The 12,374-nt window shown below is 31.8% G+C and overlaps 1 protein-coding gene across 3 annotated transcripts in view; it reads right to left on the reverse strand.

Annotated features, from left to right (window-relative positions):
• NOVA1 (NOVA alternative splicing regulator 1) overlaps positions 1 to 12,374 on the reverse strand; it is a 172,201-nt gene that overhangs the window by 1,057 nt on the left and 158,770 nt on the right. The window lies entirely within an intron of this gene.

The following is a 12,374-nucleotide window of genomic DNA, read 5'->3' on the forward strand; positions in this document are numbered from 1 at the left end:
ATACACATAAATAATACTTCTGCTTTGTGCATAAATTCTATAATACTTTGCTACCCTAAAAAAGGCAGGAAAAATAAATGAGTTAAAGTTTAATATAACAAAAGTTTTTAACTAGTTCTATCAAATTTTGAGAAATTATTCTTTAGAGAGTTAGAATTTTCAAAAGAAAAAAAAGCTTCTTAAATGGGACATACAATGATTAAACATCAAATTTTACTTATGTCTTATCATACGTCACACTGGACAACTACAAAAATCTCATTGGACTGTTTAAGTGGCACCATTTTCATAATATTTTCTAAAACACATTAGTGGAGGCCAAACTTCTATGTTGTTAAGAAAATTCTTTCTTCTAAAATATTTTGAAACAAAGAAAAATGCAATGAAAAAGCAAATGCAGTAATGTGGTAAGATTTTAAAAAGTTTAATTTAATATGAGATTAATTTATTGTAAGTATCTCATATGTTAACTTTACCTAGAAAAAGTATCATGCTACTCAACAAATTTACTCCCCCTTCCCAATTTTGCGATTCCAGACATGGAGAAATACTAAATGCACATTTAAAAAAGAGAAAATATAATCTCTTTCACCAGGATCCTCTTTAGAGACACACACTATGTTTTTGTGTGTACGTATGTATATAGATCTATCTTTATCTGTATACATATATATCTATACATCTGTACGCAAATCTATAAATTTATATTCACACATGCACATGCACATACACATAGAAAAAAGGTGTGCCAAAGTCTGAGGGTAGGCTTTAAGTTATCTACCAAGACTTTGTCCTGTCTTTCTCTCCTCTCTATCTCTCTATCTATATGGCCTTATGAATAATTACATTTTGAAATTATTTAGCAACATGACCTTGACATGTATAAAATTAATACAGAACATGGAAAGATAACTGTTTTATGAACCACTCTCTGTGCCTTTATTATAATGCCTATTGTCATTGATAAGGCCTAGGATATGTTGATAATCTTTTTTTAACATAAAAATATGGTATTTAATACTTCTTCATAAAGGTATACTATAAACACATCCCCCCACCCCCCACCATTCTGAACACATTATTCCAAATCAAGAAATACAAAGTGCCATTTTCATTCAAAAAGTCTCTCTCTCTCTCTCTCTCTCTCTCTCTCTCTCTCTCTCTCTATATATATACATATGTTTAAAATTTTTTAATAAAAATGTTTTAATACTATAAATCAACCCAATATTTTGCCATTAGAATTACATTTAAAATAATGTAGTCTATATTGTCCTTTGTGCCAAAATAAATTGGGAATTAGTGATACTTCAAAATTTAAATGCCTATCAATTGGAAACAATCACCCATAAATATAAAATATCAGTGATTCCAACAACTTGCTTTTAAAAAGAAAATTTTTAATAATTCTATTTTTATTCACATTCAAAATCTGGCAAATCATACATAAAAACACAGAAATTCAAAGTGCCACAACATAAAGATAGATACTACAAAATTTAAAGATATGTTTGGCTAAAATTCTATACAATCAAGAAGCACATCATTGGCATTTGGCTCACATATCTGATAGTAACTTTACTCTATTTTGCTTACTTTTTAATGGAATAGGGAAGAGCTTTGTAAAACCCTTAGGAAGCCACAGTGCATGTGGCTTCAGTGTAATAATATCACAAAGGATACTCAACTCAAAGGAATCATTACTTTTACAAGAACAGCCAGTGAAGAATACTTCCTTCAGGTTTCTGTGATCAGAATCAGAGGCCATGATGGGTGACTGTGCTGAAGAAATGATTGTGTAAAAACATTCTTTACTGGCAAATGGCGAGGGCACTTGTATTTTTGGGGGACAGAGAAAATAAGTCTTTGGTGGGGCCAGCAGACATGCCCTTTGGGTAGTTCACATCACCTTGAATTTCATTCTCAGGATCAAGGACATTCTTGATTATACAGTACACTATTTTTATGACATCGGGTATATCTTCTCAAAATCAGGGAAGCACTGGTCCAGCTTTCAGGATCTTAAGTATCAGGTCTTGATCTTTGGTAAGTGATTTCGTAAATTTATTTTGTAAAATAATTATAACATGCAAAAATGCTATTTGCCTCATTTTTCTCCTGACAAACATAATTTTCTCATGACTATTAATATGACAAGTATTAATGAATATATGACATAATAAGTACTTCAAATACACATCTCTATTACTGACTTGGAGGAAGAGTGTCAATAGTCTTCATATTCAGCATCCCAGATCATCAAAATTGGGTAGGCTGAAATAAGTTTTTGCTGAATACAGCTGTTAAAATTTATACACATACTTTTGCTAACTTGCTAATCATGAAAATTTAATACCATTAAATTAAAGTATTAAATTAGAATAATATTCTCATTCAATAATTTGAGGGAAATAGGCATATCTCTGGATTTCCCCCTTTATATCAAGCTATTGAAATAATATGAGTTCTAGACAAGGTTATCTGAATGATTTCCTAAAAGCATATACTCACTAAAAATATACCTTCACCAATAGTATATCTTACTATGATCTCATTGTTTTCTTTTGCATAAGGAAAGTTAATAGTAAGATTTATATGCTTTTATTCAATATACTGCCTAGTGGTCTTTTTAATCTGTGGAACAAATTTTATTACTTTGAAAGGATTTGTTTATCAAATTGGTGCCTCCCACTTAATACTGATTAGTATGTACTCAGGAATGAAATCTACACTAGAAAGTGTTTTTTTAGCATTTTCATCAGCATAAATAGACAGTAAAGCATTTCTTAGTTTGTTCAATGTCATCTTGCAGACATGTCATAATTTGTAGGAGGATTAACTGAAATAAGTCTAAATGAGAATATCAATTAGGGATACCTTGACATTTTATTCTGTGCACAGAGAATTATGAAAATTTACCATTTAAAAGATAAAATGAGATAGACAAAAATCTAAAGATGACCTATAAAGAAAAAAAAATTTGCATTATCTCTAACATTTTCCAACAGTATTTATTATTATTATTATTATAATAACCCTTATCTTCTGTCTTAGAATCAATACCATGCATTGGTTTCAAGGCAGAAGAATGGTAAGGACTAGGCAATGGGGGGTTAAATGACTTGCCCAGGATCACACAGCTAGCAAGTGTCTGAGGTCAGATTTGAACCCAGGACCTCCTGTTTCCAGGCTTGGCTCTCAGTCCACTGAGCCACTCAGCTGTTTCCCAAGAGGGTATTTTAAAACCATATAAAAACTGTATCAAATTGTGGTATAATTTTGACCTTTTTTACAAAGAAAATTTATTGATCAGAAGGACAACATGCTTAATATAGCTATTAAATTTCTCTCTTTAAAAATTATGGAATTTCTAACTGTCTAATGAAAAAAAGGTAACAAGATGCCACACCTATAATAAATTATAAAAATATATTTATAAATACTCAAGAGGAATGAAATCTCAGTATTTGACTTTTTACCTAAAGCCACTAAACTGATATGTGGAAAAGGAATAATTTGTATTACACAATTCACATGTTAACTACGTTGTACAGTCTTTTTTTTTATTTTGGCACTAGATTTAAATTCTATGGGATTATAAATATGGTGTCCATATCAATGCAGCAATTGCTTTACTTCTCCAATTTTTCATAATTGTCATTTTCCATTTCTTATCATTTTCCCAAGTCATTTAAACTGTATATTTTAGGAGGAACATTTAGATTTTTCCTCCTTAAAGATTCATTTTTTATTATTTCTTTGTTAATAGAAATATGCTATATTCTTTAGCTATACTTAAAGTATGTACTTCACAGCAATTTCAAACTGGAAATGGTTTTTTCTTCTTTTAACCATTCTATGAACTATGTGCAAAAATAAACATTAGTTTGAAAATGAACTATTCTATACAGTAACATACTGGCATAATGAACATATAACTAGCTACAAATGCACATCCTACTTATATAGTAAATTAATTTTGTTCATAACTTGGCAAATATAATTCTTAGAAATATAATTTCTAGATACACATTTCCAACTGTTTACTAGGCATTCCCACCTAACTGTTCTACCAGATATGTCAAGGTCAACATATAGAACACTGAATTTACTCATCATTTAATTCCTTATCCTTAGTGATAAAAGTATACTTTTCCCAGTTACCTGTGCTTCCAACCCTCTATTAACACAAAAGAATAAGAATGTAAACAGAACTATTCTACATTTAGCATCTTTCCACCACATCATTATACTTTTAAAATCTCTGCTAAACCAGCTCTTTTACTTAATGTCCCTTTTTTGGTTGATGGAAACACAATATTTCCAGTTGCCTTTCCTTGTAATCTTAGAGTTTTCTTTATCACTGAATTTTTTTAAAAAGTGTTTATTAGGGGGCAGCTGGGTAGCTCAGTGGATTGAGAGCCAGGCCTAGAGACAGGAGGTCCTAGGTTCAAATCCGGCCTCAGACACTTCCCAGCTGTGTGACCCTGGGCAAGTCACTTGACCACCATTGCCTACCCTTACCAATCTTCCACCTATAAGTCAATACACAGAAGTTAAGGGTTAAAAAAAAGTGTTTATTAACTATATAGTATATGCTACCCTGGTTTTTTCCCTTTGTTTTTCTAAGTCTCTACTACTGTGCCTGGAACACAGGAGGGACTCAATAAATATTTGCTGAATTGAACTGAACACAGGCACTCATTACTTTTCTCTTGAACTAGTATATGTTTTTTTTTCCTGATTTCCCTAAATAACTTATTGGAGTACAAACCACCCACCAACTTAGTTAATTATATTTTTATGTAGCATAGCGCCTAGTATACAATAAACACACAATGCTGAATGAATGAATGTTGGCTGAATGAACTAATAATATTTACATAATTCCTTATAAGATGATTTACCTTTATAAAATATTGTGATGTTTACATCATTTTAAACAGCTAAGGAGAGATGTAATAAGCTCAACACTAAAAGTCTAGATTTTACACAATAATGATAGAAATAACAATATATTATATTTTTAGTGTTTTTCTAAGAAAAAACTGTTATTTTTATAAAAAATCCATTTGTGTTACTTGCACTAAAAGTATGAAATTTTACTATGGAGTTGACAGAGACAGAATATTCCCCTTTTTAAGAGAGAAAAATTTAGAAAAAGAAGTTAAATGATCTTGTACAAGATGACATATTAAGTATTGGTCTAAATTTTGTTTTTGGAAAAAGTCTTCTCTTTTCCCTTTATTTTTAGGACCAAAACCAAAAGGAATAAGGGATCCTACTGAGTCCTGGAAAGAAAAGAGATAGGGAAGGTGTAGTTTGTGTCTAATAAACCACTTGTTCAAATCCCATAGATAGTGTATAAGGGAAGGATTTTTGTGGGGCTGATTTGTACTATTACCTTAATAAAAGTGTATTCTATTGAAATGACATTGAGATTAGTGTTAATATTTCTGCCATTTTAATTTTTAAGTTCCATTAAAGAACATCTCATGATGAAAATCTAGATGTAACTTTAGTTATTGACTCAAAGATTTCTATTCAAAAAAGAACAGACAGAAAGATAGAGAAGTTGCTTGATCCTAACCAAGAAAAAATATGATTTCCTCTCAGTGCTTAAGGATGGGATAAATTCCAGTGGGTTAACTCTATACTATTCTTGGAGGTCGCAAATTTATTATTCTCGAAGCACAAAGGACAGTGAAATAAGGAATAGAAATCTGCTACTTTGAAGTTATCCCTTTGAAAAATATGTCTTCAGTCATCTATTATTATTGGCCCAGTTTGAAACAAGCAGTACAAAGAATTTCTTTAGCTATAGTTATCTTTGCACAAAATAGCCATTGCTTCAAAAGTTTAAAAAAAAAACTTATGTCAATAAGTTTTAATATTGTTTTTAAAACATTTTTAATTATTTAAAAATAATCTTATTTTAATTTGCCTGTTTTAAAAGTCTGTTATATGTGTCTCACATATATATATATGTGAGAAATGCAAGAGGTAAGATTAACTCAGAATTAAATTAGCATAAATTAAATATTCAGTATTATATACAGATCAGTTCCACTAAATATCTGAAAGAGCTTTTATGGAAAATTGGCATTACCAACTATTGTAAACCTTAGTAAGGATTATAAAATATGAAAAACCCTAAATAAGTGTTTTCATGAACAAATTCATCTTTTTATCAAATAAGTCTGTTGTATAGCTTGGAGAACAAAGGAGCAATTTATGCATTTTTAAAATATTCTTCCACTATTAGAAGACATCTTGAGCACAAGGATCACATATTATTCATCTAAAGTATAATGTTTTATTAAAGACTTTAATGTTTATTTTCTTTTTTATATTATTACTTAAGTATTAAATGACAAATATATTTGAAAATATTCAAAACCTTCTTCACAAATAAGGTATCTAAAAGCTCTAGGTTTAGCTTAAATTTCAAAAGAGTAATTTTCCTTTAAAAGCCTAAAGCAGAGATACTGAAATACAGTAAATATAATTATACTGATTTTATACTTACTCATATGTATGTATATAATCATGTATGTGTGTCTAGTTATCTATCTATCTATATCCCTTGGTATAAACTTTGCTTTTTTAGCATTTTCTTATCTGGAAAAAAATTAAAAAACATTGGTATTTTAAGTAATTTGTAAGTTCTTTATCATTACTAATTAAAAAAATTGAATTTTGTCCAAAAATCTTTTAAAATTTCCACTTCTTTCTATTTCACTTACCTGTGATTATTTTAAGGATGTATTTGTATTTACACAGAAAAAAAATTAAATTGTAGAGAGGCAGAATTAGCTTAATTAAACAAAATCTTTGATCTACAACAGGGCCTCTTATCCTTGGGTCCATGAACTTGCTTTTCATTTTTAATATTTTGATAAATGTAATTCAAGATGACTGGTTTTCTTTATAGGACTATATGTTTTATTCATTAAAAAACATCATTTTTCTGAGTAAGGATCCATAGGCTTTACCAGACTGCTAAAAGGATCCATAGAACAAAACAAGTTAAGAAATGCTTATCTAGACAAATACAATATAGTAAAATGAATTGTAATCTTGACAGATTGCTAAAATAGGCAAATAAATCTGCTACGGGGCAATTGTTCAATGATTATTTCACCTTATTTAGAGATGGCCTGTGTGGAAAAATGATACAATAAACAGATCAATTCTTGAGAAAAAAAATCAAAGACATTTTGTGCTCATATACGTGTATGTGTGTGTGTGTTAGTAGGTGGTTTTAAAATCAGTCTTATTCTTTGTTCCATGAGTCAGAAGTCAAATTGCTGTAACCTTATTAAAGACAAACCCTGCAGTTTCTGTATGTTTTTATGTGGAGCTGGGATGGAGAAGAGAGGAAGAGAGGGAAATAATTTATTTCATTCTCTTTCTCCTAAAATGTCAGAAAAGATTTTTTTTACCTGAAAAATGGACAAGCAGGCCCAGTTTATTAGCCTTATATATGTATACATATATATTTTGATTTTGCTCATACAGATGTAAACAAAGTATTGTGCAGTATTGCTTTATCATTTAAATGTGTCTCACATTTTATACTAACAAAGAACATAACTTGGGAACAGGAAGAATGTTTTTTTGGGGGAAGGGAACAAAGGCACAGAGATGAAGATGAAATGCCAAATTCTAGAAATGGCAAGTAGATCATTTTGTCTGAATATAGTGTGTGTGAAGGGGAATAATGTAAAACGAGAAAGATTTGCTGGAATCAGACTGTAGAAAGCTTTATATGCTAAGCTGATGAGTTTGTGTTTTATCCTAGAGGTCACAGGGACCACCAAAGCTTCTTGAGCAGGTGAGAAGCACAGTATAATCTATATTTTAGGAAGGTTACTTTGGCTGTGGGAAAGATTGGTTGGAGAGAAGAGAGACTGGAATAAGGGAGATAAATTGTGAAATTACTACAATAGTATAGGGGAAAGGGTGATAAGCACCTAACTATGGTAGGGGCAGCCTAAGTGGGAAGGAAGGGATGGATGTTGAGAAATGGTATGGAGGTAGATTCAATAAGATCTGGCAATTTAACGAGAAGGGTAGCAGATAGAATGAGAAGTCAAAGATGACTTCAAATTTGTGGTCTCCTTATTTGGAAAATTAAAATTTGGAGTAACTGGTTCATGAGAAGGAGAATAAGTTCTATCTCAGATATGTTTATTTTGAGATACTTACTGGATATCCAGGTGGAGATGTCCAGAAGTAGTTACTGATATTTAACTGGAACTCAGGAGAGACATTAGGGCTAGATATACAGATTTAGAAGTAATCTTCTAGAGATGAGGGCTGAACCCGTGGGAGCAGATAAGATCAAAGAAAGAGGGTGTAGAATAGAAGTTCTTAACCTGAGGTCCATGGACCCTGTGGATAGAGATTTCAGCAGAGTCTGTGAACTTGGAAGAGAAAAAAAAAGTTACATTTTTATTTTCACTAATCTCTAATTGAAACTTATCATTTCCTTCAATTTCCATTATTCTGACAAGGAGTCCATGACACAGAAAAGTTAAGAAACCGTGGTGTAGAGGGAGGAGGAAACAGATCCAGGACAGACACCTTGGCAGAGACATATGGTTCTTGGAAGAGGTATGAATAATGGATGAGCCAGTAAAGTACACTGAGAGCAAGTTACCAGAGAAGAAGGAGGAACAGGAGAAAGGAGTGTTAAGAAGGGCACAGTAAGAAGACTATCCAGATTTCAAGATGAAATCAAGAGTAAATCTGGAATGAGAGCCAGAGAACCTTTGTTCAAATCCTGATTCTACCACTTATGTCTATGTGATCTTGCACAAAGCACTTCTTTTGGTCCCATTTTTCTCACCTATAAAATAAGGGAGGTTAGGTTAGATGGACTCTAATGTCCCTTTACTACTTTACTACTATATGTATTATTCTATCCTGGAGCTTAAACTAAAATCTAGAGTAAGTAAGGAACCTATTTATCAACACTATCCATATGCCAAGCTAACTTAAAGAGCACTCTTTGAAGAATATATTTACAGATGCATAAAAGATAGGTTACTTTTAAGACCAATACTCTGGGGGCATAGAATAAGAAAAATGATCAGAGTTCTTAACATAAAATCAATTAAAATAATTTGAGGGTAAAAAATCTCGTTTACTGACAAGACAGCCAAAGTTCTCCAATTTAATCTTCAAAAGACCCTAAAGATGATTTTAAAAAATAATGGCTTTGATCATGAAGGAAATTTTCTTTTACGACTTATATAAAAAGTAATAAACAACAACATGGGTATTTACTAGGTAAAAATCTAAATAATGCTAATTTCTGACTATATAGCCTTATAAGACTAGTGGTTAGTTACAGTGTATTATATAATTGAACTGTAACAGTTATTATTATTACTATTTTTTAAACCCTTACCTTCCATCTTGGAGTCAATACTGTGTATTGGCTCCAAGGCAGAAGAGTGGTAAGGGTAGGCAATGGGGGTCAAGTGACTTGCCCAGGGTCACACAGCTGGGAAGTGTCTGAGGCCAGATTTGAACCTAGGACCTCCTGTCTCTAGTTTGGCTCTCAATCCACTGAGCTACCCAGCTGCCTCCTGTAACAGTTATTATTGATGTTTGTTTTTCACAAGTTCTTTAGAGCATAACAAATCTTAGGTTTAAGTTTTTCAAAAGTCACACACACACATATATATGCATACATGTATATATATGTATATATATATATATATATAAAATTGTATTTTTGTTTATTCATTTTTCTTGGCAAATACTGGACTGGTTTGCCATTTTCTTCCCCAGATCATTTTACGGATAAAGAAAATCAGGCAAACAGGGTTAAGTGACTTGCCCAGGATTACACAGCTAGTAAATGTCTGAGGTTGGATTTAAATTCAGGTCTTCCTGTTTCCAGGCAAAACACTCTATCCATTCTGCCACCTAGCTGCCCATGTATTTGTATAGTTAGTACTTATGTACAACTTCACAAATATTATCTTGTTTAATTCTCAAACAACCTGGTAAGACAGGGACAATTTATTATTTTCTCATTTTATAGATGAGGAAATTGAGCCTAAGATATCAAGCAACTTGTGTTTTTGGCAGAATTTGAACTGAAGTGTTCTTCACTCCAGGTCCAATGCTATCCATTTACACCAATTAGATGTCTATGATTGATTAGTATAAATTATAAAATAAATCTTTATTCGTATTGGTAATATTTATACGATGGATGAGCATTATCTGCCATGAAAAAGACTCAATTTTGGAAAGAGACTATAAATTTAAATTTCCAGAATACTACATAAACATTTAGTCAGCTCTTGATTATTCAAGAGAAGATTATCTATAGTAAATTCTGATTTCAAACTATATTTAACATAATTAAACAGAGTAGGTGACAAAGTCAGTTGTTGGCAAAATTCATTATCTTAAGTCTCTTGTGCTTTTTACCTTTTAAGCAAGAAGCTTTTTAAAAGGAATTATCTCATCCAAGTTAAAGAAATCATGAATCAACAAAGGATCAGGAACACAAAACAACTATTTCCTATATGCAGTAGGGAACATAGAATTGGGAAGGGTTTTTAACTCTCACGAGTCAGGACTTTAGTGTGTTTTCATTATTTTGTCTGAAGTATTTTGAAGTTTAACTAGAATCACAAGGATAACTTGTTTAGAGGTTTTGAGGAAGAAGTTCATGCTTCAAGTGGAAATTGTCCACTTGACAATAGCATCTGCTAGTGCTCTTCTTCCTCTCCAACTGCCTTGTATTGAACTTATTTTTTATTTATTCTCTTTATATTTATTGTGTATGTATTTATAAATACACAATCTTCCTGCTAGAATGTAAATTGATTAGGAGGAGAAATTATTTCATTCTTGGTATTTGTATCTTCAGAGCCGAGCAACAGAGTAGGTGCTTAATAAATACTTGATTTCATTCTCCGCCTTGTGTTCTTGCTTGAACATTCTTTCCCTTTGTATTTTCAAAATCCTAAAAACTATCACTTCTTTGAAGATGAAATACAATCCAGATCTTTAACTCCAATGTCACTTTCCTTCATCATTAGGCCCATGTATCCAGTTATGTCCTGCTCACATCTCCAACTCAATATGACCAAATTTAAATATTACTTATCCTGTGAATGCTTTCTTTAAAATTTAAGTATAATCTATTTGAAACAAAAAACTACCAATAACTCTCAAGGGTCAAATGAACAAAGATCAAACTCCTCTTGGCAAAAAACATTTCTGTGTTTGGTCTCAACCTATCTTTCCAGACGTATTTTCCTTTAGGCATCCTATAATTGAACCAACATGGAATGCTGAATCTCTTAAAAATTATTTTTTTATTTTACATAGATTACCTCTAAAAACAATTTTTACCATTTTTTAAAGTTTTGAGTTTCAAATTTGGACTATTGTATCTTAAACATGCCCTGTACTTAGATGATCAATTAAGAAAGATGAAGCCAAAAAAATTACCCAGCTGATTAGCAATGATAAAAGTCCGAGTAACATGGAAATATATGGCCTATGAATTAGCAATTTAAATATACAAAAGTAATTGAATACCAAGGGTCTAAGTTTATTATTAACTACAAGATTGTAAGAATATAGTAAAAGTCACTCTTTGTAACTACTCTTAAAACTTTGAATATGTTCATGAAATAATTATGCAACTTATCTACTTTCTATTTAAAATTCTCTGATCCATTTATATATATTATACATACATATATATACACACATATATTCTTGCAAAGTTCATTTGTGATATTAGTGAACATGTTCACTAATTAATGATGTTATGATCAATAAGTTATTCAAAGATTTGCTTAAATCCTGATGTGTTTTCTTTTAGGTATATTACTTAATGTCAAATAAGCAACACACAGGACATTAAAAAATCTTTTTTTTTTTAAACCCTTACCTTCCATCTTGGAGTCAATACTGTGTATTGGCTCCAAGGCAGAAGAGTGGTAAGGGTAGGCAATGGGGGTCAAGTGACTTGCCCAGGGTCACACAGCTGGGAAGTGTCTGAGATCACATTTGAACCTAGGACCTCCCGTCTCTAGGTCTGGCTCTCAATCCACTGAGCTACCCAGCTGCCCCCTGACATTAAAAAATCTTAACTCGAATTTCCCCTTCCCCTTCCCCTTCCCCTTCCCTTTCCCCTTCCCCTTCCCCTTCCCCTTCCCCTTCCCCTTCCCCTTCCCCTTCCCCTTTCCTTTCCTTTCCTTTCCTTTCCTTTCCTTTCCTTTCCTTTCCTTTCCTTTCCTTTCCTTTCCTTTCCTTTCCTTTCTTTTCCTTTCCTTTCCTTTTTCTTTCCTACCTTCCTTGTCTCCCCATTTTCCTATTCCATCCAGGCT

The sequence above is a fragment of the Gracilinanus agilis genome, chromosome 2 (assembly GCF_016433145.1).
Source record: "Gracilinanus agilis isolate LMUSP501 chromosome 2, AgileGrace, whole genome shotgun sequence".
NCBI lineage: Eukaryota > Metazoa > Chordata > Mammalia > Didelphimorphia > Didelphidae > Gracilinanus > Gracilinanus agilis.